We start from the raw sequence: 23,495 nt of genomic DNA, 5'->3' as shown, positions 1-23,495 counted from the left end.
ATATTTTTATGCTGTAATTATCTTCTTTCAAACTTTGTTTATGAAATATTAGTCATCAGTGTTTTAAAAACAGCAATACAAGTGATTTTCATGTGAAACCATACTTAAGAAACACTGCTTCTAAAAAATTTCAGAAAACTCCTTAAGTAGCAATGAGATAAAAATTACAGAAAAAAATGAGATACAGGTATGCTGCTGCATTTCCATTCCCAATCAGCCTTATCTCATATTAGCATGGGTCACGAATGTATTAGAGGTTAAAAAAAATCTCACTGTGTGTTCATGTTACATTTCTTTAGTTTCTCCTCCAGTTCAGCTAAGTTTCAGAGATTGGCTCCAACAATGGCATATCTCTTTGAAGTCTAACATTTGTCCATCCATTTGAGATGTGTCCTCTGAATATAATTCTATGGTGGGTTTTGATAGGGGAAGCTTGTCTTTTATGATGTGTAGCTTTCTTGTGACTATCACTTGAAAGTCAACTTCAAAATATTTACTTGGGAGAAGATTTTCATCCTTTAATTTCCAGAAGGTGGTATCCATTCCAGCCCCAAGGTTCAGAATTTGACATCGACATTCTGTCTTCATAGAAATGTCTTTATAAGCTAACTGACACCATGGACTTGGGCAAAATACCCTCTGTTAATTTTTGGGTCCTTCCTCTCTTTAGACAGTCTCACAAAATGTTGGATGTAAGAATCATGCCAGTAGCCAAGGCTTACAGCAAACCTCTTGCAAAGAGAAGCATCTTTGCAGGTGCTGTGCATGCCCTCATTGTGAGCGTTGGAGCCTGAGGTAGAGGAAAAGGAGGAGATCGGGCCCCTCTCAGACTAGCGGCCATGGGCCTGGTGATTTCAGGGTGCTGTGCCCACCAGGGACATGGAAGCCGGGTCGACAGGCAACGGAGGAACCAGCGAGCCACAGGTGAAGCAAGACAGCTGGGCTAGCTTCCACTTGCCTCAGTTGGTGCAGCGCAGTGACCTAGGATGTTGTTTTGATAGCCCTTCAGTTGGAACTATGAAGTTAACATACTCAAAATAATCAAACAATTGTCACCATTTTACTAGTCTTTCCCATTTTAATGTGAATTAATGTGTTTTATATTTAAAAATTTCAGTTTGCAGTTGGAGTGCTGTTAATAAATTCTAGCCCTAACTTGGTTATTAATTGTGGGACCCTGGGAAAGTGACTTTATTCTCCGGACATCATTTTCCTTTCCTGCTTACATATAAATGCATAGGCATGATGTGCAAGATGCACATAATTTGAACTTTGAAATGATGGACTCTGAGGATACAGTCAGAATGAAATTTCACTTATTCATTTATTACTTGCCATTGTCCGTTTAATTTAATTGAAATTAGTCTTTCAATAGCATCCTTATCAAGATATAATTTACCCTTTTAAAGTGTTTAATTCAGTGGGCTTTAGTATATTCAAAGTTGTGCAACCATCACCATTATCTAATTTTAGAGCAATTTGAATATTTCAAAAAGAAGCCCTATACCAGTAGGTACAGAAACCCTGTAGCAGTAATGCCCTATTCCCACCTCCCTCAGTTGCAGGCCACCAGTAATCTACTTTTTGTTTCTTTGGATTTGCCTATTTTGGAAATTTCATATAAATGGAATCATATAATATGTGGTCTTTTGTGACTGGCTTCTTTCACTTAGTATAATGTTTTCAAGTTTCATCCATGTTATATGGCAGTCCTTTTTATCAACAAAGATTATTGCACTGTAGGTATATACAAATTTTGTTTAATCATCTGTTAGTTGTTGGATATTTGGGTTGTTCCCAGTTTTTGTGTATGACAAATAATGCTGCTATGCACATTTGAAAAGAAGTTTTTGTGAGGGTGTATGCATTTATTTTTCTTAGCTGTATGTGTAAGAGTGAAATTATTGGGTCATATGGGAACTCTATGTTTAACTTTTTGAGGAACTGTGAAACTGTTTTCCAAATTGCTGCACCATTTTGCATTCCCAACAGCAATGGATGAGGGTTCTAATTTCTCCACATTCTCTCTAACACTTTTTATTGGCTGTCTTTTTTATTATCTCTATCCTAGTGGTGTGAAGTGGTATTTCATTGTGGTTTTGATTTGCATTTCCCTAATGACTAAAGATTTTGATTATTTTTTCATATACTTACTGGTTATTTGTAAATCTTCTTTAGAGAGATGTTTATTCATATTCGTTGCCCATTTAAAATTGGGTTATTTGTCTTTTCATTGTTGAATTTTAAGAGTATGTATATATATATATTCTGGATACAAGGTTCTTGTCAGATAAGTGACCTGCCTATGTGTTCTCCCTTATTATGGGTTGTCTTTTCACTTTCTTGATTATGTCCTTTGAAGCAAAAACATTTTAATTTTGATGAAGTCCAATGTGTCTATGTTTTTTTTTTTTTGTTGTTGTTGTTGCTTGTGCTTTTGATCCAATTCCAAGAAGCCTTTGTCTAACCTAAGATCAGGGAGATTTACTCCTATGTTTTCCTCTAAGAGATTTATAGTTTTAGCTCTATATCTATGTCTATGATCCATTTCGATTTAATTTTTCTATGTGGTGAGAAGTAGGGGTTCAACATCATACTTTTACATGAAGATATCTAGTTGTCCCAGCACTATTGGATGAAAAGACTACTCTTTCCTCATTGAATTGCATTGGGACCTCTGCTAAAAATCAATTGACTATAATGTGAAGGCTTATTTTGGGACTCAATTCTATTGCTTTGATGCATAAATCTATCCTAATGTGGTACAACACTTCTTTTGATTACTGTAGCTTTGCTGTAAGATTTGAAATTGGAAGTGTGATTCCTCCAACTCTGTTCTTCATTTTCCAAATTGTTTTAGCTATACAGAGCTCTTTGACTTTTCCATTTCTGAAAAAATGACTGCCTGAATTTTGATTGGGATTGTGCTGAATCTAAATTTTGGATAGTATTTATATATTAACAATATTAAGATTTCAATTCATGAACATGGAACATCTTTCCATTTATTTAGGAATTCTTTAATTTTCTTTCAGCAATGCTTAGTAATTTTCAGTGGATATCTTGCATTTATCTTGTTTAACTTATCCCTAAATATATATATATATATTTTGATGCTGTTGTGTTCTAGCTTGCTAATGCTGCTGGAATGCAAAACACCAGAGATGGATTGGCTTTTATAAAACAGGGTTTATTTGGTTACATAGTTACAGTCTTAAGGCCATAAAGTGTCCAAGGTAACACATCAGCAATCAGGTACCTTCACTGGAGGATGGCCAGTGGTGTCCAGAAAACCTCTGTTAGCTGGGAAGGCACGTGGCTGGCATCTGCTCCAAAGTTCTGGCTTCAAAATGGCTTTTTCCCAGGATGTTCCAATCTAGGCTGCAGTTCCTCAAAAATGTCACTCTTAGTTGCACTTGGGATATTTGTCTTCTCTCAGCTTCTCCAGAGCAAGAGTCTGCTTTCAACGGCCGTCTTCAAAATGTCTCTCATCTGCAGTGACTGTGCTTTCTTCAAAGTGTCCCTCTTGGCTGTGTCAGCTTGCTCCTTCTGTCTGATCTTATATAGTGCTCCAGTAATTTAATTCAGACCCACTCAATGGGCGGGCCAACACCTCCATGGAAATTATCCAATCAGAGTCATCACCCACAGTTGGGTGGGGCGCATCTCCATGGAGACACTCAAAGAATAACAATCTAATTAACATTGACAGGTCTGTCCACACAAGATTACATCAAAGATAATGGCGTTTGGGGGCACATAATAAATTCAAACTGGCACACTATTGTAAATGGAATTGTTTTCTTAATTTTCTTTTCAGGTTGTTCCCTTTGTCTTTTTTTTTTTATTTTTAATTCTATTTTATTGAGCTATATTCATGTACCACAAATCATCCATGGTATACAATCAATTGTTCGTAATTCCATTATATAGTTCTGCGTTAATCACCACACTCAATTTTTGAACATTTTCATTACCACACACAAAGAAGAATAAGAATTAAAGTTAAAGAAAACACCCAAAACATCTCATAACCACCATCCCTTCCTATATTTATTCATTTACTTTTTGTCCTCATTTTTCTATTCACCTGTCCATACACTGTATAAAGGGTATGGGAGCCACAAAGTTTTCACAATCACACAGTCACACAGTGTAAGTGATATAGTCACACAATCATCTTCAATAATAAAGGCTACTGGGTTGCAGTTCAACAGTTTCAGGTATTTCCCTCCAGCTATTCCAATACACTAAAAACTAAAAAGGGATATCTATATAATGCATAAGAACAACCTCCAGAATGACCTCTCAGCTCTATTTGAGAGCTCTCAGCCACTGAAACTTTATTTTGTTTCATTTCTTTTCCCCCTTTTGGTCCAAGAAGGCTTTCTCAATACCATGATGCCAGGGCCAAGCTCCTCCCTGTGAGTCATATCCCACATTGCCAGTGAAATTTATACCCCTGGGAGTCATGTCCCACATAGTTGGGGGGCAGTGAGTTTACTTGCAGACTTGGCTTAGAGACAGATGCCACATCTGAGCAACAAAAGAGGTTCCCTTGGGGTGACTCTTAGGTACTATTTTAAGTAGGCTTAGCCTCTCCTTTGCAGCCACAAGCTTCATAAGGGCAAGCCCCAAGATTGGGGGCCCAGCCTTCCAAATTGGCAGTCCCCAATGTTTGTGAGAATATCAATTACCTAGGTGGGGAAATTTAATATTTCCATTTTCCTCCAGTCTCTCAAGGGGGCTTTGCAAATACATTATTATTTTTTACTCAAATTATTCTGGGATATATTGGGGTTTCACACTAGCTTGTACAAACCAACCATATTTCACTCCCTGTTCAACGTCCCATGTAATTATGTTGTTTGAATAAACTGACCACACAAGAATCATATAGTGTGTTACAGGCAATATAGATTTTGCACTTTATTAAGTTTATTAACATTTCTTCCTTTGGTCTCACACAGAAGTTGAAGTTTTTAAAACACCATCAATATCATCCTTTATCCTTTAGTTTGATTTACCTTAGTCCTAACCAAGTCCATTTTGTTCATAGCTCTAGTTGAAGTCTGATCTCTGTTTTCAGACTCTTTAACAGTTGCTGTATGAGGTAATGCTGACATTCATAGCTGTCAGACTCTGGCTCTGAGTCTCAGGTGTCACACAGATGCTCAAAGTTCTGGGGACCTACCAGGTTATATACAGGGAGCTCAGCATCTCAAAATTTAGAAATAACCACTACAACTCAGGAATAGATGTAACTGCTGTAAGTGCTTACAGTCTAGGAACCTTTACAGTAAGCCTTCACCTGATAACCTATGCTCTCAGGCTTAGGTCTCGGAGTTTGCACCTTATAGTTAGTGTTCTAGTTTGCTAATGCTGCAGAATGCAAAACACCAGAGATGGATAGGCTTTTATAAAATGAGGGTTTATTTCACTACACAGTTACAGTCTTAAGGCCACAAAACGTCCAAGGTAACACATCAGTAATCGGGTACCTTCACTGGAGATGGCCAGTGGCGTCCAGAAAATCTCTGTTAGCTGGGAAGGCACATGGCTGGCGTCTGCTCCAAAGTTCTGGTTTCAAAATGGCTTTCTCCCAGGATGTTCCTCTTTAGCAAGCTTGCTCCTCTTAAAAACGTCACTCATAGCTGCACTCCGTTCAGTCTCTTTGAGTCAGCATGTTTTATATGGCTCCACTGATCAAGGCCCACCCTGAATGGGTGGGGTCACACCTCCATAGGAGTATCCCACCAAAGTCACCACCCACAGCTGGGTGGGGCACATTCCAAGCAAATCTAACCAGCACCAAAAACGTCTATCCAACAAGACCGCAAATATAATGGCATTTGGGGGACACAATACATTCAAACCGGCACAGTTAGTCCAATTAGTGAAGCATTATAATATTTTTCTTTTCATTTCTGGTTTATTTCACCCAACATGTTGCCCTCAATATCTATTCACCTCACAACTTCACTCCTCCTCATAGACGCTCAATACTCCATTGTATATATACATCACACCTCACCATTCCATTCACCAGTCGATGTACCATTAGGCCACCTCCATCTACGGTAAATCATGAATATTGACACCATAAACCCCACTGTGAAAATGTCCATTCATGTCCCTCTTCTTAGTTCTTCCAGGTAAATACCCAATAATTGGGTTTCAGGACCATATGGCAACCTCATGCTTAGCTTTCTGTGGAACCACCACCCTGCCCCCCAGGTGGGCTGCACCATTCCACTTCCCCAACAGTGATTAGGTACATCCATTTCTCCACACCTTCTCCAGCACTTATACCCTCTGTTCATTCATCAGACATTTTTATTCCTGCACCATGCATTTCATCCCAAGTAAGCAATCAATGGTTCCCTGTACAATCACGTAGTTATGCATTCACCGCCACTATCCATATAAGGACATTTCTAGTTCCTCCACAAAGAAAGAGGAAGAGGCAAAAAAATAAAAAGATAAAAGAAAAAGAAAAAGAAAGAAAAAAATGGCAACTAAAAAGCAACAAAAGAAAAGGTAAAATTAAAATAAAACACAATAAAAAAGTCAGACAGCAACAGTAATGCCAAGAATCCCATACCCCTCCCTTATATCCTCCTCTTATAGGCATTTAGCTTTGGTATATTGCCTTTGTTATAGTTAAAGAAAGCATTTTGCAGTGTTGCTGTCAACTATAGACTCTAGTTTGCATTGATTGTGCTTTTCCCACAATACCACCCCCTATTTAACTCCTTGCAAAGTTGACATTCATTTTTTTCTCCCTCATGTAAAAATATATTTGTACATTTTTTCACAATCATTGACTGCTCTAGGTTTCACTAAGTTTCACATTCCCAGTCTTTATCTTCCATCTCTCCCTCTGGTGTCCTACATGCCCCTAACCTTTCCCTTTCAACCATACTCATAGTTACCTTTGTTCAGTGTACTTACATTATTGTGCTACCATCACCCAAAATTGTGCTCCAAACCTCTCTCTCCTTTCTTATCTGTCTGTAGTAATCCCTTTAGTGTTTCCCATAGACTAGTTATCTTGTTTACAAACTGTTGCCTGTTTATCAGAGAAGATTTTAAACTCTCCCTCATATTTGAAGGATGTTTTTGCCATATTTAAAATTCTTGGTTGGTGGTTTTTCTTTCATTATCTTAAGTATATCATACCATTGCCTTCTCACCTCCATGTTTCTACTGAGATTACTGCACATAATCTTATCAGTTTTCCCTTGTATGGGATGGATTGCTTTTCTCTTGTTTCTACCAGAATTCTCTCTTTGTCTTTGACATTAAATAAGCTGATTATTAAGTGTCTTGGTGTAAGTCTATTTGGATCTATTCTTTGGGGTATGCTGTGTTTCTTGGATCTGTAATTTCATGTCTTTCATAAGAGATGGGAAATTTTCAGTGACTATTTCCTCTATTATTGCCTCTGCCTCTTTTCCCTTTTCTTCCCCTTCCAGGACACCCATGACATGTACATCCATATGCTTCATGTTGTCACTCTGTTCCCTGAGTCATTGCTCATATCTCTCCATTCTTTTCCCAACTGTTCTTTTGTGTGTAGGGTTTCAGATACCCTGCTCTCCAGTTCATGAATCTTTTTTTCTGCCTCTTCAAGTCTGCTGCTATATGTCTCTGTGTGTCCTTCATCTCTTGTGTTGTGCTTTTCATTCCTATAAGTTCTGCCAGTTGTTTTTCCCCATTTTTTCTTTATATCCTTCGTCTCTTTTACCATATCTTCCCTCAATTCATTGATTTGATATTTGGATTGATTTTTGAACTGATTTAGGAGATTTGTTTGATTAATGATTAGTTGTTTCAATTTCTGTATCTCAGTTGAAGTGTAAGTTTTTTCCTTTGACTGGGCCACATCTTCATTTTTCCTGGTGTGATTTTTCATTTTCTGTTGTCTAGGCATCTGGTTTCCTTGATTACCCCAATCATATTTTCCCAGATCAGATGGGTTCAGGTCTCAGGAGGAGGCTGTATTCAGTATTAGGTTTCCCTGAGGTTGTGTCCTAGAAGATTGACAGACTTTGCCATGAGACCTCTAGACTCTGTGCTTTTCCTATCCTGCCCAGCAGGTGGTACTTGTCAGCACACAGCTCCCCACTGGTGTAAAGAGGTGTGGTCCCTTTAATTCTCAGTGGACCCTGACCTGGTCATGAGCTGAGGTTGTAGAAACCAAGCTTAAGTTGTTTCTGGTTTGTTTTCCCCCAGTTCCTGGGGTGTGAATTCTCTGAGGAAGGGCAGCCACTTGAGCTGATCCCACCCTCCTTTTCTTAGAGAAGATACACCCCCTAGGCAGTTATCTTCTCCACTTGAATTCCTCCTTTGTCTTTCTGATTCTGTTAACTCCACTCTTTCCTGGGTCAGGCTGACAATTGAAAATGCCTGAGGCTTTCTCTAATGGGTTACTTAGAGTGAGAGAGAGAAAAAGGAAAAGGAGAAGAAGCCTAAGGTGAGCTTATTTTCACTTTCAGAGCCAGTCTCCAGCCCCCCAGTTTCACCAATCTACTAGAGTTGGTACCCAATTCTTTCTGCTCCTTTTCTTGGGACAGAGCCATCTTCCAGTATTCTGAGCTTAGCTCTTTTCAAAAGCCTCTGTTTTTATTTATGTTGTGCCAGTTTGAATGTATTGTGTCCCCCAAATGCCATTATCTTTGATGTAATTTTGTGTGGGCAGATGTTATCAATGTTGATTAGATTTCTTTGAGTGTTTCTTTGGAATGTGCCCTACCCAGCTGTGGGTGATGACTCTGATCAGATAATTTCCATGGAGTGCTGGCCCACCCATTGGGTGGACCTTGATCAGTGGAGCCATATAAATGAACTGACGGGCAGAGGGAACTCAGTGCAGCTGTGAGTGATGTTCTGAAGAGGAGCCACAGCCAAGAGGGACACTTTGAAGAAAGCACAGGAGCTGCAGATGAGAGATATTTTGAAGACGGCTGTTGAAAGCAGACTCTTGCTCCAAGGAAGCTAAAAGAGGACAAATACCCCAAGTGCAACTAAGAGTGACATTTTTGAGGAACTGTAGCCTAAAGAGGAACGTCCGAGGACAAAGCCATTTTGAAACCAGAACTTTGGAGCAGACACCAGCCATGTGCCTTCCCAGCTAATAGAGGTTTTCTGGACACCATTGGCCATCCTCCAGTGAAGATACCCGATTGCTGATGTGTTACCTTGGACACTTTATGGCCTTAAGACTGCAACTGTGTAACCAAATAAACCCCCTTTTATAAAAGCCAATCCATTTTTGGTGTTTTGCATTGCAGCAGCATTAGCAAACTAGAACATATATATTTATTTTTTCTGTCAGCCCTGCCTCCTCTTTGCTGGAAGGAACCTGCTTCCCTTCCTGCTTTGTCCGGGATTATCTATGCTTGCAGCTTGTGTTCAGTAGTCCAGATTTGTTAATTAAAACTGCAATTGGAACTTGGTTGAGTTATTTTCCCTGTAACTGTTTCTTTTTTCCACATGGAAGTGTTTCAGCTCAGTCTGCCATGCCCAAGGGTGAAGAACCCTTGCTTTGGGTTTGCAGAGCTTTACTTATGATTCTGTGCTACAATCTGAGCCATTCCACCAATTCCAGGCTGGTGTATGATGTGTGTCCATTCACAAATGTCTCCCAACAGTTGTTCCAGATTATTTACTAGTTGTTCCTGGTTATTTATTAGTTGCTCTAGAGGACTAAGTAAATTTCACACCTATGCTGCCATCTTGCTCTGCCCCCCATTGTCCTTTTAACATTTATTCAACGAAGGAAGCTTTTCACCTGCAATAGTTTGAAAAGTCATAAGTAAAAGAAAGTCCAATAAAAAATTACAAAACAGTTTTAATCTAAAAATTATAATGTCCAGCCCATGTCAAACATAAGGCCTGTAGATCTGCTCTCTAGAAAAAAGTCTAAGGTGAGTTTATTTTCACTTTCTTCCTAAGGTTACTCTTCCACTGCAAGCAGCTGTTTCTCTCTGGGGTTGGAATAGAAGAGGAAGACGGAAAGGGAGGCAAAAAGTCTTTGTTTTACTGGTATGGGCTGGTAAGCTGCCATCATTCTCTCTAGGTTTAGAACATACTTAAAATTGATTTTGCTTAATCAATACTTAAAATTGATTGGAGACTCCTCTGCTGGTTCCCTTTGCCTAGAAATCTTTGCTGTCTCTTCTATGCCTGTTTCCTCCATCCTTGACTCCTGGTTTTCCAGCAGTGCATTCCAAACAGATACTATTGGAGCTAATTGTGTTTCTAGTTCAATGAAAAGAAAAAACAATCAAACTTACCAGGCCAATCAATAATCAAAAGATAAACAAAGTCTTCCGTTTCCCTATTCTTTTCTTAGTATTCACCAAGGTATCACTTTTCTTTTTCAATTCTCTTGAAGATCCTGTTTCCTTTTAGTCTCTTTCATGTCAGTTTTGATTATTGATACCCTCTTCTACAAGACTCTTCTACAAGTGAGGCTTCATATATTATATCCTATGCCATTTTATATGTAGGCATATTTCATTGCATGTCTGTTTTTGTCATGAAATTATCAACTCTATGGGAAGCAAGTGTATATGCCATTTGTATTTCTGCATTTCCTGTGTCAAACATAGTAGATGCTCAAATATTGTCTATTGAGTGAATGAACAAATGAGATTGTTGCAGGCACAATTTCCCTGATACTTCTTTTCTGGTTCTCTAAATATTTTACATTCTTTTTATCTGGTTTTCTAGTTTTGAGTAGAAATTCTAAATGGAGTGGGAGCGGCTCTATTAAATATTCTTCACTCTTTCTCATTTCCTTTAAATTGTCTCTTTTGCAAAAAGTCTTCCCTAGCTCACCCAACTGAACTGCTTTCCTTCTCATTCACTTTTATTTGATTGTGCTAAAATGGGACTTTTTTCCCTTTCTTTCTCAGTTTTGGATGAGATAACAAAGACTAAGAAACACACAATAAGTATAAGTACTCATGTAAATATTCACATTATCTGAAGTGAGTTGACTAGATAAGCTAGAAATATCCAGCATTAGAAATACTCTTCCTTGGTCCCATAAAGAGTAGAAAGTGATGAGTGTAAAAAGAGGTTTCCATTGGGGAAAATCATTTGAGTGTATGACATATCCTACATCTACTTCCCATCCCTCACTACAAGAGGGTTGTATGTGTGGAGTTCTTCCACTTCGTCTGTAAGTAAGGAATGTTTCAGGGGAATTACTCAGAAAGATTGACAGGTGCCCTAAGAATTTAAGAGGACATAAGGGCTAATATGAAATGCTGTGCTTAGATTGGTTGAGGCAGCAGAGTAGAGAAAGAGGGCTAAATTGGAAATCAACTGCACTTGCAGCATCATTGGTGGGATAAGAGTACTTATTGCCTATGGACCAGATATGGGCCACTTGGATGGGATTCTTTCTGACATCTTTTGAAAGGGATTTTTCCCAAAGATTCTCTCAATGGGCTGCCAAAGTGACCCAGTGAAAGAAGGGTGGACCTTCAAGCCCAGATGCTGAGGAGAAGTGAAAAAACAGTGACCTAGGAGAATGTTGCTCTGATCCAGATGCTTGCAATGGAAATTCATAGTGGAGGACTATCGCATGAACCCATCAGTGTTAACCATAGGAGAAAGAGTGAGCTGCAAACATCCACTCAATGTAGAGGACACCAAAGCTAGATCACAGTATCAGCCACATGTTTCATTTAATCTCTTTTCCCTCTGTGAGTAGTAGAGGAGTAGAGAGAAGGTTGAAATGAGAAGAGGCTATCTTCTGTGAATGAAAAATTATCCTTAAACTGGTCTGGAACACAAGACGTTTGTGTAATGCAATTTATAATTTCCTTCTGGTAAGTAATTAGTATTCTTGATAAAATGCTTAAACCGTTTCCTGATATTTAATGGGATTAAGACTTGTTCTGGCAAATCATTCACCCATCTATTCAACAGACCGTCATTCATTTAGTAACTCTTAGCCATTATTTTCTTTCTGAGTTTAGTCTAATCGTGTAACAGTTATTGAACCATTCTCTTTTCCTATAAAATATCTCTGCCAAGTGTAAATCTTTGCATTAGCCTATTGAGACATTCTTTCTTGCAGCAAGATTATAATAAAATTTGGATGTATGTCCGTAACTACATTGTCTCGAGGTTTTTGTTTGTTTGTTTATTTATTATTATTATTTTGCATCACACTACCTTCCCACTCTTCTGGTTTCTAAGCCCGAGGCACATTTGAGCTGGGTAAGAGATGTGTTTATTTTAACCTTGGAATCATAAATTACATTAAATTGGACAGTAAATTTTAATGGTTGAAACGAGACCATTCTTGCCACTAAGAAATGCTATTAAAGTGCTAAAGAAAGTCTTAAGGGTCCACCTAAGTGCTAAAGAAAGTACTAGTTCACAGGGAGGTACTGAAGGGGCAAAGGGAGAAAGAATAAAGCAGCTTTTGGACTGCACCTTATTAAATCAGCTCATTAATGGTTGGCTACTCATATAATCCTTACTACATAAGTATTAACCCCATATAAAAGCAATTTCTTATCCTTGATTTAAGAGCATGGCTCTTATTGCATTAGCTTTCTAGAATTACATGTCAGTGTGTTGCTGTAGATCTATTCACTAGTTTATCTGTGATAGATAATTAAGATAATACGCTAAATGCAGGAAGTCGTGTTACTGGCTAATAGAGACTACGAGGCGATGCAAAATGTTATGGAGTGTTTGGGTAGTTAATGAAAGCTATTTGTCAATAATTAGTCATCCTCATAGCTTCCAAGTACATCACTATTTTTTTGATTCAGTGTCTCTGTATAAACGTTGTACTCCTTTGTATTGTTAGAATATCATATCAAATCCAAATAGCACGTTTGTGTGTGTGAAAAGTTAAACAGGAGCATTGTTTTCAAAACTTATGTTTATGTTTTACTCCCTGAACTTCATTCATTTCTAGACCAACGGTCTTATATACAAAGGGGAAAAAATCCCATTTCTAAGCTTTGACTTAGATCAATTACTCCAACATTCCACAAGCATGTCAGTATTATCAAGTGTTTAGCTTCTGATTTTATTACTCTGTTATTTGGTACATAACTGTATCTTCATGCTGATTTTTATGGTTTACATTCTATTGTTACTTAAAATCTTTCTTTATCCCAGTACATTCTTTAAATTTGAATTCTGCTTTATATTATATTGATAACACCTGCCCTGTTTTCCTTTTATTGCCATTTCATGATGTTTTTGTCCAGTTCTTTATTTTTAAGCTTTTAAAAATCACTTTGTTTTAGGTATATTTCTCCTAACAGAATTACTTTTAATAAGTCTTTTGTTTCTCCTTTTTCTGCTCATGATTTCCGTTAAAAATATGGAATGTACTGTGGGACATTTTCTCTATTTTATCTTCCAGTATTCCAATTTGAACTTTAACTCAAGCTGAGGGTCATAGTAATGTTCAGTCTATCTGTGATTATTTCCATAACTTGCATATTTGGTTCAGGGAGGTTTGTCTATAGTTACTATTAATTATGGTTTTTGTTCACCTAGTTTATATTTACTTTTAAATTTACTTTTCTTGGGTTACTTTTTTCTCTTTCTTTACTTTTTTTGAATGACCATATTGTATTTTATCTTCTACAACTTTTGCATTGTTCCTCCAGTTTGAAGCTCTACTCTAATCCCTCTCTGGCATTTAGAATTTATTCTCTTTCTCTCTGTCTCTCATTTAGTGGTTATTTTCTTATTTTTAACTCTCTTATATGGATCTATATTCCCCAGGAAAATTTTCCTTACTACTTTCTCACCATCCACCCAATAAGACTTGTCTTTTCAGTTGTATTTGCATGTCCTCTTCTCTATGTTGCACATCACTTTACTTTTGCAAACTTCTGGATTTTGTTTAGATAACCTAGACTTTTAGTTCTAAGCTATTATTAAATTTTAGTTTATACTATCTTTGGTTCCTAGAATGCTTAACACTTAAACATTAGTTTCTAGTTATAGTATTTTAATCTACATAACTTTAATCAAACTACTAGAAGATTTATTGTTACCACTATTTCCTCTTTTATTTTCATATTCCTTTAGCTTGGGATTGTTTATCTGAATTCATTTTTATTTGATTGAAGTACCTACTGAAACAAACTCCCTAGATATTTATGTGGGCTGTGTATGCAATACATTTTGAATGTCAACATTGTTTTGTCCTTTTATATTTGTGATATCTTTGCAGATGGGTATGAGATTACTTGATCACACTCCTTTAATCTCATTGCTTTAAAATTATTTCAGTATTTTCTAGTTTCCAGTGTTACAGATAAGAAGTCTGATATTTGCACAATTCTCATTCCTTTACAAATAATTTTTTTTTACCAATAGATTTTAAAGATATTTTATCTATCCTGAAGTCCAGGAACTTCATCAGGAAATGTCTCAATATGCTTTACAAAATTAATTATGCCTGAGAGCTCATGAGGTCTTTAATCAGGGAAGTTTTAACCATCATGATGTTAATTATAATTCCATCTTTATTTTCCCTTTGTTCTGAATTTTCTGTTATTTGATTATTTACGAATTAGGTCTTCTATCTTTCAGGTTCCCTATTTTCTTTCTTTTTTTTTTTTTTTTGATTTTTTGTCTTTTGAGTTATGGCATATTTTTTCTATTTGACTTTCTTACACATCAAAATACTGGTGAGTATATTGATTTATTTAATTCAATTGCTTTATTGAATCTTTAAATACAGAAACCATAATTTTATTTCCAATACTTTTCCATTATGTTTTCTAACTGTAACTCCTTATCTGCTCTCAGGATATTTATATTAAAATTCCCTTGTGTGGTTTTTGATTGTTCTGTTTGTTTCATCTTCTTCAAACTATTGTGTCCCTTTAAATGGTTTGTGGTTTTTGTTTACCTTCTTATGTCAGCCAGGAATTTGTGCAATACCTCAACAGCCATGTGAGTCAGTGTGTTCAGGCTCTCTGGTAGTGATAGAAGAAAGGCAGTTATTGAGGTTTGAATCATGTCCCCCACAAAGACATTGTTCAAATCCCAACACCAGTCCTATGGGTGTATATCCATTTGTAAATAGGACCTTTAGGGATATTACTAGTTACGCTGTGCTCAAACAGAATGAAGGTGGGATTTAATCCAATATGGCCGAAGTCCTTAAAAGCAAAGAAACATGGACACAGAAGTGGAAGCCAGAGAGGGAGACAGATGTTGCCATGTAATGGAGGCAGAGAACAAGCCAGCACTAGAATGCTATAGACTCTGGGGGAAAACATGGCCTGCCAAGATCATGATGTTGGACTTTTAGCCTCCAAAGTGTGAGCCATTAAATTCCTATTGTTTAAGCCAACCAGGAGGTGGTATTTGTTTAGCAGTCCTAGCAAACTAAGCCAGCAGTGAAAGGTTGAGTTGAAATTTGCTGCTGCTCTTGCTGTGTTGTTGCATGCATGAATGAGTGAGCAGCAAATCAGTCAATCTGGGATTTTTGTTTTGCAGTATTTTGGGAAGACCTCTGTTTTGAGGGAAACATGAGCTAGGCTCTCCTAGGTACAACCATGTCATTCTCTGCCTGTGCTACCAGTGTGAGAGAGAACAGTCAGCCTCTCCTAAAGCCAGATGCATCAGATGGATGGGGACACTGGGGTATTCACTCAGGCCTGTCAGCTGGCTCTCCAGGTGGTCTTTCCTCTGGATCTGCTGAATAGGCATGCCTTTCTCTACGCTCCAAAGTCTTGGTTCATTTCTTCTCCTGACCTGCTCTTTGTTCCAAAGATGTCTAGTCTCAGAACTGTTTATATTTGGCCGAGCAAAGTGGGGTTATTTTAACAAAAAGGCAGAGTGGTCTAGAAAGCAAGTTTATTCTCTCTCACCTAACAATCTGAAATGAGTGTTCTGGAGAAACAGGCAACTCTTACATAAAATAGGTTCTTTCTCTCATATTATTGTCATCAGTACGATCAAAGCTGACTTGTCATAAATTGTTCCTTTGGGAAGGGAGAAGATCATGGGGTACACGCATGGTTTTAAACTTGTCTGGAAATGACATACATCACTCCTACTCACATTCCATTGATAAGAACTTAGCCAAATGGCAATACCTGCCACAAAGAAGGGACAGAGTATAATTTCTGGCTGGGTATCCCTGTTCTGTCTACAACTCTATATCTATGGGAAAAGGGGAGAATGGACATTGGTGGACAATTAGTAGTCTTAATCTCACAATATTCAAGCTCTTCTATAAATGAATCCAATAGTTATTCTGTTATTTAATTGATTGTATCAGTCACTCCAGCAAGGAGTTGGAAGGGAGAAAGGATTAGTAGCACTACATGTGCTCAGAACATTGGATAGTTTCTTATTAATGACTGTATGAATCTGCTGCTGAAACAGCACCTTATTATTAGCACTTATTAGCACCCTATTGTGGCTATGTAATTTACAGGCTAAACAGGACACTTGTGACAATGAAGAGGAGAGCTATTAGTAATTACAACAGAAAACAGTCATAAATTGGGGCTTTTCTGGGAAAACTGCAAAACATGGTTACCCTATCTATTAAGTTCTTGATTCTACAGACTTAAAAATTAGTTTTTCTTATGCTGCTATTCCTTTGCTGTAAAGTTTAGTGTAGATCATTACTAACCAAACTGGGGATATTTCTGTAGATTCTATGTTACTACAGTACTAAATATTTCTATATTCTGTCAATTGCCTGATTAGCCTCTAGGATGAAATATGAGAAGACTGACCCCATAGGCTTACGGACAACTGCAGCAAAGAACTCATATTACATAATTCAAGGCATTTTCACATACACTGTCTCTTTTGACCTTCACAGAATACTTTGTGGTAAGTGTTATTATTATACCTATTGTAATGCTGAGGAAAAGAGGTCCAGGAAACCTTATTAGATGGAAGAACCAGGATGAAATCTTATATATCCTAATTCCAGTGGCTGTGCTCTTTCACTACACAGGGCAGTTTGCGCTCATTCGGAGAGGAGGCTTTCTACTAAGGGAACTTATCAGCAAGAATTAAATGTATTCAGCTTCTTGAAGTATTAACTGAAGAGCAGATGTTGAATATTGGCAATTTTGTCTTTGGAGTTAAGAAGTAAAGGGAAAATGAGGTGCTCATCTTTCTTTTTCATGTCAGTTTCCATTAGAGATAAATGTACAGAATTTGTTTCTAGAAAGAGACATTTCTATCATTGCCATCTCTTTCTTTATTAATAATAACTAGGTATGTCCTTTAAATAACCGCTTTTCTTATTACCCTTTACTTGCAATAATTTTTTTAAAAATTTGAAATCTTGGGGGTATATTTTGAGACTATAATGTTTCCCTGAATTTTTGTGAATATTTTAAAACCAAACTGTGCCTGTCACAATACAGTATAAATGTTCTGAATATATGTCGATTGTTTGTACATCTTTTTAGTCACAAAGAATAAAATACTTAGAGAAATAAATTTACCAAAATATGTGTGAAACCTCTATGCTGAAAGCAACAAAACTTTGCTGAGGCAAATTGGAGAGGACCTAAATAAATGGCAAGACATATCATATTTATAGGTTGGAAGACTCAGTACTTTTAAGATGTCATTTTTCCCCAAATTGATCTATAGTTCCAACATAATGCAAGTAAAAATTCCCAGCATATTTTCCCCAACAAATGGTGCTAGAACAATGGTTATCTATATGGAAAAAAATATCAGGCTAACACATCGTGTACAGATATTATTTGAAATTGATCCTAGATCTAAACATAAAATTCAAAATCTATAAAACAGCTAGAGGAAAATATAGGAGGATATCTTTGCAGTCTTAGGTTAGACAAAGACTTTTTAGATGGAGTGTAAAAACCATTAGCTATAAAATAATAAAAATCGACAAACTGGACTTCCTAAAATTTAAAATTCTGCCCTTCAAAAAACATCATTAAGAAATGGTAAGTGGCAGACTGGGAGAAAATATTTACAGTACATAAATCTGAATAAGATTTGTATCCAAAATAGAAACACAATTTCTATAGCTCAGTAATTTGATTTAAACAAAATATTAAAAAAAATGGGTAAAAAACTAGCACAGACACCTCACGAAAAAAATATATACTAGTCACTAATAAGTGCATGAAAAGATTATTAGTCATCAGGAAAATGTAAATAGAAGCCAACATAAAATACAATTTCACACCCTTTGGAATGGCTGATATGAATGGGATGTGAAAGAATTGGCACGCTCATACATTGCTGCTGGGAGCACAAAATGGTGCAACCAGTTTGGGAAACCATTTGGAAGTTTCCTACAAAGGTTTAAAGATCTACTTGCTATATCATTTAATAGTGTGCCTCCTAATTATTTGCCCAAGTGTAATGAAAACATGTCACACAAAGACTAATAGGTGAATTTTCAGAATAACTTATTTGTAAGCCAAAAACTGGAAATAGTCAAATTATGTATCAATGTGGATAGTCAAATGATGAAATACTACTTAGTAATAAAAAGGAATGAAATGCTGAATGGGCACAACATGAGTGAATCTCAAAAATATACTGAATCCCAATAAAAAGCCCAACAGTCCAATTAAATAAATGGGCAAAGGACTTGAATAGCTGTTTCTCCAAAGAAGATCTACAAGTGGCCAGAAAACACATGAAAAGATGTTCAACATCATTAGCCAGTAAGGGAATGCAAACCAAACCCACAGTGAGATACCTCCTTACACTATTATTTACAAAAAAAAAAGCCAAAAAACAAAAAACAGAAAATAACAAGTGTTGGAGAAGATGTGGAGAAACAGGAACACTTGCCCACTGTTGGTGAGAATGTAAAATGATGTAGCTGCTGTGGAAACAGTTGGGTAGTTCCTCAGAAAGTAAAAGATAGAATTACTGCATAACCTAGCAATTCTACCTCTTGATACATACTAAAAAAGAACTGAAAAGAGGAACACAAACAGATATCTGTACACCAATTGTTCGTAGAAGCATTATTCACAAAACCCAAAGGTGCAGAAAACCCAGGTGTCCATTAACAGAAGAATGGATAAACAAAATGCAGTATAAACACACAATGGAATATAATTCAGTCATAAAAAGGAATGATGTTCTGATCCATGCAATTACGTGGATGAAACTTGAAGACATCATGTTGAGTGAAATAAGCAAGACACAAAAGGACAAATATTGTGTGATTTCACTTATATGAAATAACTGGAATATGAAAATACATAGAGACAGAATGTAGATTATAGGTACTAGGGGTTGAGGGGGGCAGTTTGTGCACCATGGGGAGTTAATGCTTAATTGGTACGGAGTTCATGTTTGAGGTGATGGGGAAGTTTTGGTAATGAATAGTAGTGATGGTAGCACAACGTTGTGAATGTAATTTATACCACTGAATTGTATATTCGAAAGTGGTAAAAATGGAAAATTTTATGTTATGTGTTACCACAATAAAAATTTTAAAAAAAGGAAACTGAGCAAATGAAGCCAACCACAAAAATGTGCTTAGTGTATGATTTCACACTAATCTAGGGTGATAAAAGTCACATCACTGGTTTCTTGGGTGTGAGAATGGCAGGGGGAATGGATTACAAAGCGAGGAGGGGACTTTCTGCGGTGATAGAAATATTCTCTATCTCATGTGGAAGGTGGTTTATATGGGTATACACATTTGTCAAAGCTTATTAAATGTGTGCATTTGACTGTAGTTAAATCATTCCTTACTGAGGGTGATTTTTAAGAGTCAGTGGAAATCTTTTGCCTCAGAACTGCTTATGTAGGTCCACAGTGTTGTGGGGGGCCTGAGGCCACTGCTCCAGAGCACGTCTATCACGTGGGAAAAAGAGCTGGGAGAGGGAGGACAAGTTGGAACCTGCGGCATCTCTGCTTCTGTCTGCCCTAGCATGTAAACATAACACTTTCAGAAATCCATGGCTCTACTTTGCTTCCATTTTCCAAATCGTGTTCAAATTCCTATAACCCAGAACCTTGCAGGGAATTCTGGGAAAACAGGTTCCAGATTAACAGAGTTGACACAGTGCAAACCATCTCAGTAACCGTGAATCACATAATTCTACCCTTTAGAAGTGAGAAAAGTCTTAGCCTAACAATTTCACTCACCAAAGCTTAAGAAAATTAGGAAAGAAAATCTAAATTCACAACAGTTTTCTAAGGGGTAATTTTTCACTTGATATTGCTGGCTGTCAAATTAACTTCTCTTACTTCATTTGCACACATGAAATTTATTCATAAAGGACTGTGGTACGCTGAGCAGCAGGGCATTTCTAAAGCCTCTTTGCATTCACTATTCAGTTTTCTTTTTGTTTTTCATTTTACTTCCTTAGTGTTTACCACCCAGCGATTATTATGTGTGTCGTGTAAATACATAATTATGTACCAGGTTTGCATCTAGCTGAACAACCTCTTTCAGTAGGAGGGGATATTTATAAGCACAGCTGCTGTTATTGTGTTACACTTAGGCCTCCCACATAGAGATGAAGAATAAATATATAGAAAGGCACATCTCTCTTCATTATTCTTCTGGAGCTGCACAATTAATTTGTAACCAGAATCATCATTTTGTACGAGGTTTAGATGTTGAATGTGACTTCTTTTAGGTAACTAATGAGTGACTCTGACACATGTGATAAGCATGGTATTTATTCATAGTATTTATAGTATGGTGGCCTGAGACTTTCATTCTTTTTCAACATTTTTTTTTACTGTTAACATGGTAATAGCTAATTTCTCATTTTATGGACAGCTTTAAAAGATGGAAATTATTTTCTTTATTCCCTTATCCAGTTAGTCACTGAACTCCATGAATATTTCTAAATTTCTAAATTTTTGAAAAATCAACATTTATTAACATTTACTAGGTGTCAGGAAAGTCAATAGGCTAAGAGGATAGGAAGGAAAAATGAATGTCACCCTACCACGGCCCCTGCTTTCCATACATACTTATGATTGCCCCATCAGGTCTAGTGTGGTTTACTCTTTAGATAAGACACTCCAGCAGAGGTTTCCAAAGCTAACTAAGAGCTTAAGCTTTTTTGCACACATCTTAAGGCATCACTTCCCTCCCCTGTCCTTGGCCTCCCCGGCAAACCCCTACATTACAAATTTACCCCCCACTGCTCCCATCAAAATAAAATCTTACCTCTCCTCTGTCAGACTCTTCCTCAACACACTGGGCTCCAAGACTGTGCTGCTTTTCTTGTACCAACTGGGGGTGCTTTGCTCTCTTTTCATTTTCTCTTCTACTCATGCTCCAAAATCCCACTCAGACTGCTCCTTAATTAGGTATATGAGTTTCCAATCAGTGAACATTGTGTATTGATATAATTATATCAATTTGCTATCCTCAATCTTTGTTTCATGGGTGTATGTTTTCTTAACTAAATTATTAAATAAATTTACCTAATTTTTATTCTCTATAGCTCCTGGCAGGTTATTCAATTCATGGGCAGCTGCAGGGTAGAGATTAAGAGCCCAAATTCTGAAATCTCATGCCATATTTAAATCACAGCTACTTACTGTGTGATCTTGGACTAGTTATTTAATTTCTCTGTGCTTCAGTGCCTTCGTCTGAGAAATGCAGATAATAAAATTGCCCCTTTAATCGGATTGATATGAATACTAAATGAGTAAAAGTCCAGGGAAAGTGCTTATAAAGGTTCTTGAAACATAGTAAGGTGCCAATTAAATGTTAAATATAATTATTCATACTGAGTAAATATTTGTAAATTGAAAACAGAGAAGCACATAAGTTGTAATTTATAAAATACTTAACAAGAACAAAGGTATATATCAAAACTGTGAGTGATGATATGGAAAAGCTGCTGATTCTACATATAGAGAAAAATATATAAACTTCAGATTTCTCCCTTTGTCATACTCGCCTGGCAAACTCCCAATTCTGGTCAAGTGTAATTCTCCATTGACCCTATGATTGCACCTGCACAGATGAACTTGTTTAGAGAAAACACAGAACCACAGTGACTGGTCTCTGTTTAAAATCATGGGCAGTAATGCTTAGTAGCCCCTTAGTGCTGCCTGGGTAAACCAGCTTTCCTAGTCCATCCACTCCTTCACTGTCCTGGGTCAACTATCCATGCCTGCTCCTATGTCCTTAATCCTTAATCAGTTTCAGTCCCATATTCATGCTCAGCTGAAGACCTAGTTTCTTACTGGAGCAAACAGAAGAGAATTTCTGCAAGTCTCCACCACTACAGGTATACCTCGGAGATATTGCGGGTTTGGTTCAAGACAACTGCAATAAAGCAAACATCACATAAAGCGAGTCACAGGAATATTTTTGGTTTTCCAGCAGATATAAAAGTTATGTTTACACTATATTGAGCAGTAGCATTATGTCTAAAAAAACAATGCACATACCTTAATTTAAAAATACTTTCTTGCTAAAAAAATGTTAACCATTGTCTAAGCCTTCAGTGAGTCATTGTAATCTTTTTGCTGGCAGAGGGTCTTGCCTCAATGTTGACAGCTGCTGACTGATCAGGGTAGTGGTTGCTGAAGATTGGGGTGGCTGTGGCAAATTCTTAAAATAAGGGAACTCTAGAGTTTATCCCATTGTTGATTCTTCATTTCAAAAAAGATTTCTTTGTAGCAAGTGAGGCTTTTGAGAACATTTTACCCACAGAACTTCTTTCAGAATTAGAGTCAATCCTCTCAAACCGTGCTGCTGCTTTATCAACTAAGTTGATGTAATATTCTAAATTCCTTTTCTGTCAATTTCAACAGTGTTGTAAATTGAAAACAGAGAAGCACATAAGTTGTAATTTATAAAATACTTAACAAGAACAAAGGTATATATCAAACCTGTGAGTGATGATCTTCACCAGGAGTAGTTTCCATCTCAATAAACCACTTTCTTTGCTTATCCAGAAGAAGCAACTCCTCATCTGTTGAAGTTTTATCATGAGACTGTAGCAATTCAGTCACATCTTCAGCTCCACTTCTAATTCTAATTCTCTTGCTATTTCTACAACATCTGCAATAACTTCCTCCGCTGAAGTCTTGAACACCTTGAAGTCATCCATGAAGGTTGGAACCAACTTCTTCCAAACTTCTGTTCATGTTGGTATTTTTATCTCCTCCCATGGATCACAAATATTCTTAATGGTGTCTGGAATCCTTGCCAGAAGGTTTTCAATTTACTTTGCCCAGATCCATCAGAAGAATCACTATCTATGGTAGATATAGCCTTAAGAAATGTAATTCTTAAATAAAAAGACTTGAAAGTCAAAAAGACTCCTTGATACATGGGCTGCAGAATGGATGTTGGTTAGCAGGCATGGAAACAACATTCACAATTTTCATCTTGTTGTGCATCTCTGTTCCCAGTTTGCTAATGTGCCATTATGCAAAATGCCAGTAATGGATTGGCTTTTACAAAGGGGTTTTATTTGGTTACAAATTTACAGCTCTACACCATAAAAGTGTCTAAACAAAGG

The 23,495-nt window shown here is 37.0% G+C and overlaps 1 pseudogene; it reads right to left on the bottom strand.

Annotated features, from left to right (window-relative positions):
• Window positions 1-269: 269 nt before the first annotated feature.
• LOC119530424 lies at window positions 270-21,286 on the bottom strand (annotated as a pseudogene).
• Between the last annotated feature and the right edge of the window lie 2,209 nt (window positions 21,287-23,495).

Source organism: Choloepus didactylus, chromosome 3 (genome assembly GCF_015220235.1).
Source record: "Choloepus didactylus isolate mChoDid1 chromosome 3, mChoDid1.pri, whole genome shotgun sequence".
Taxonomy (NCBI): Eukaryota; Metazoa; Chordata; class Mammalia; order Pilosa; family Megalonychidae; genus Choloepus; species Choloepus didactylus.
The sequence above is the reverse complement of the archived record's forward strand: the minus strand, read 5'-3'. Positions and strand labels throughout refer to the sequence as shown.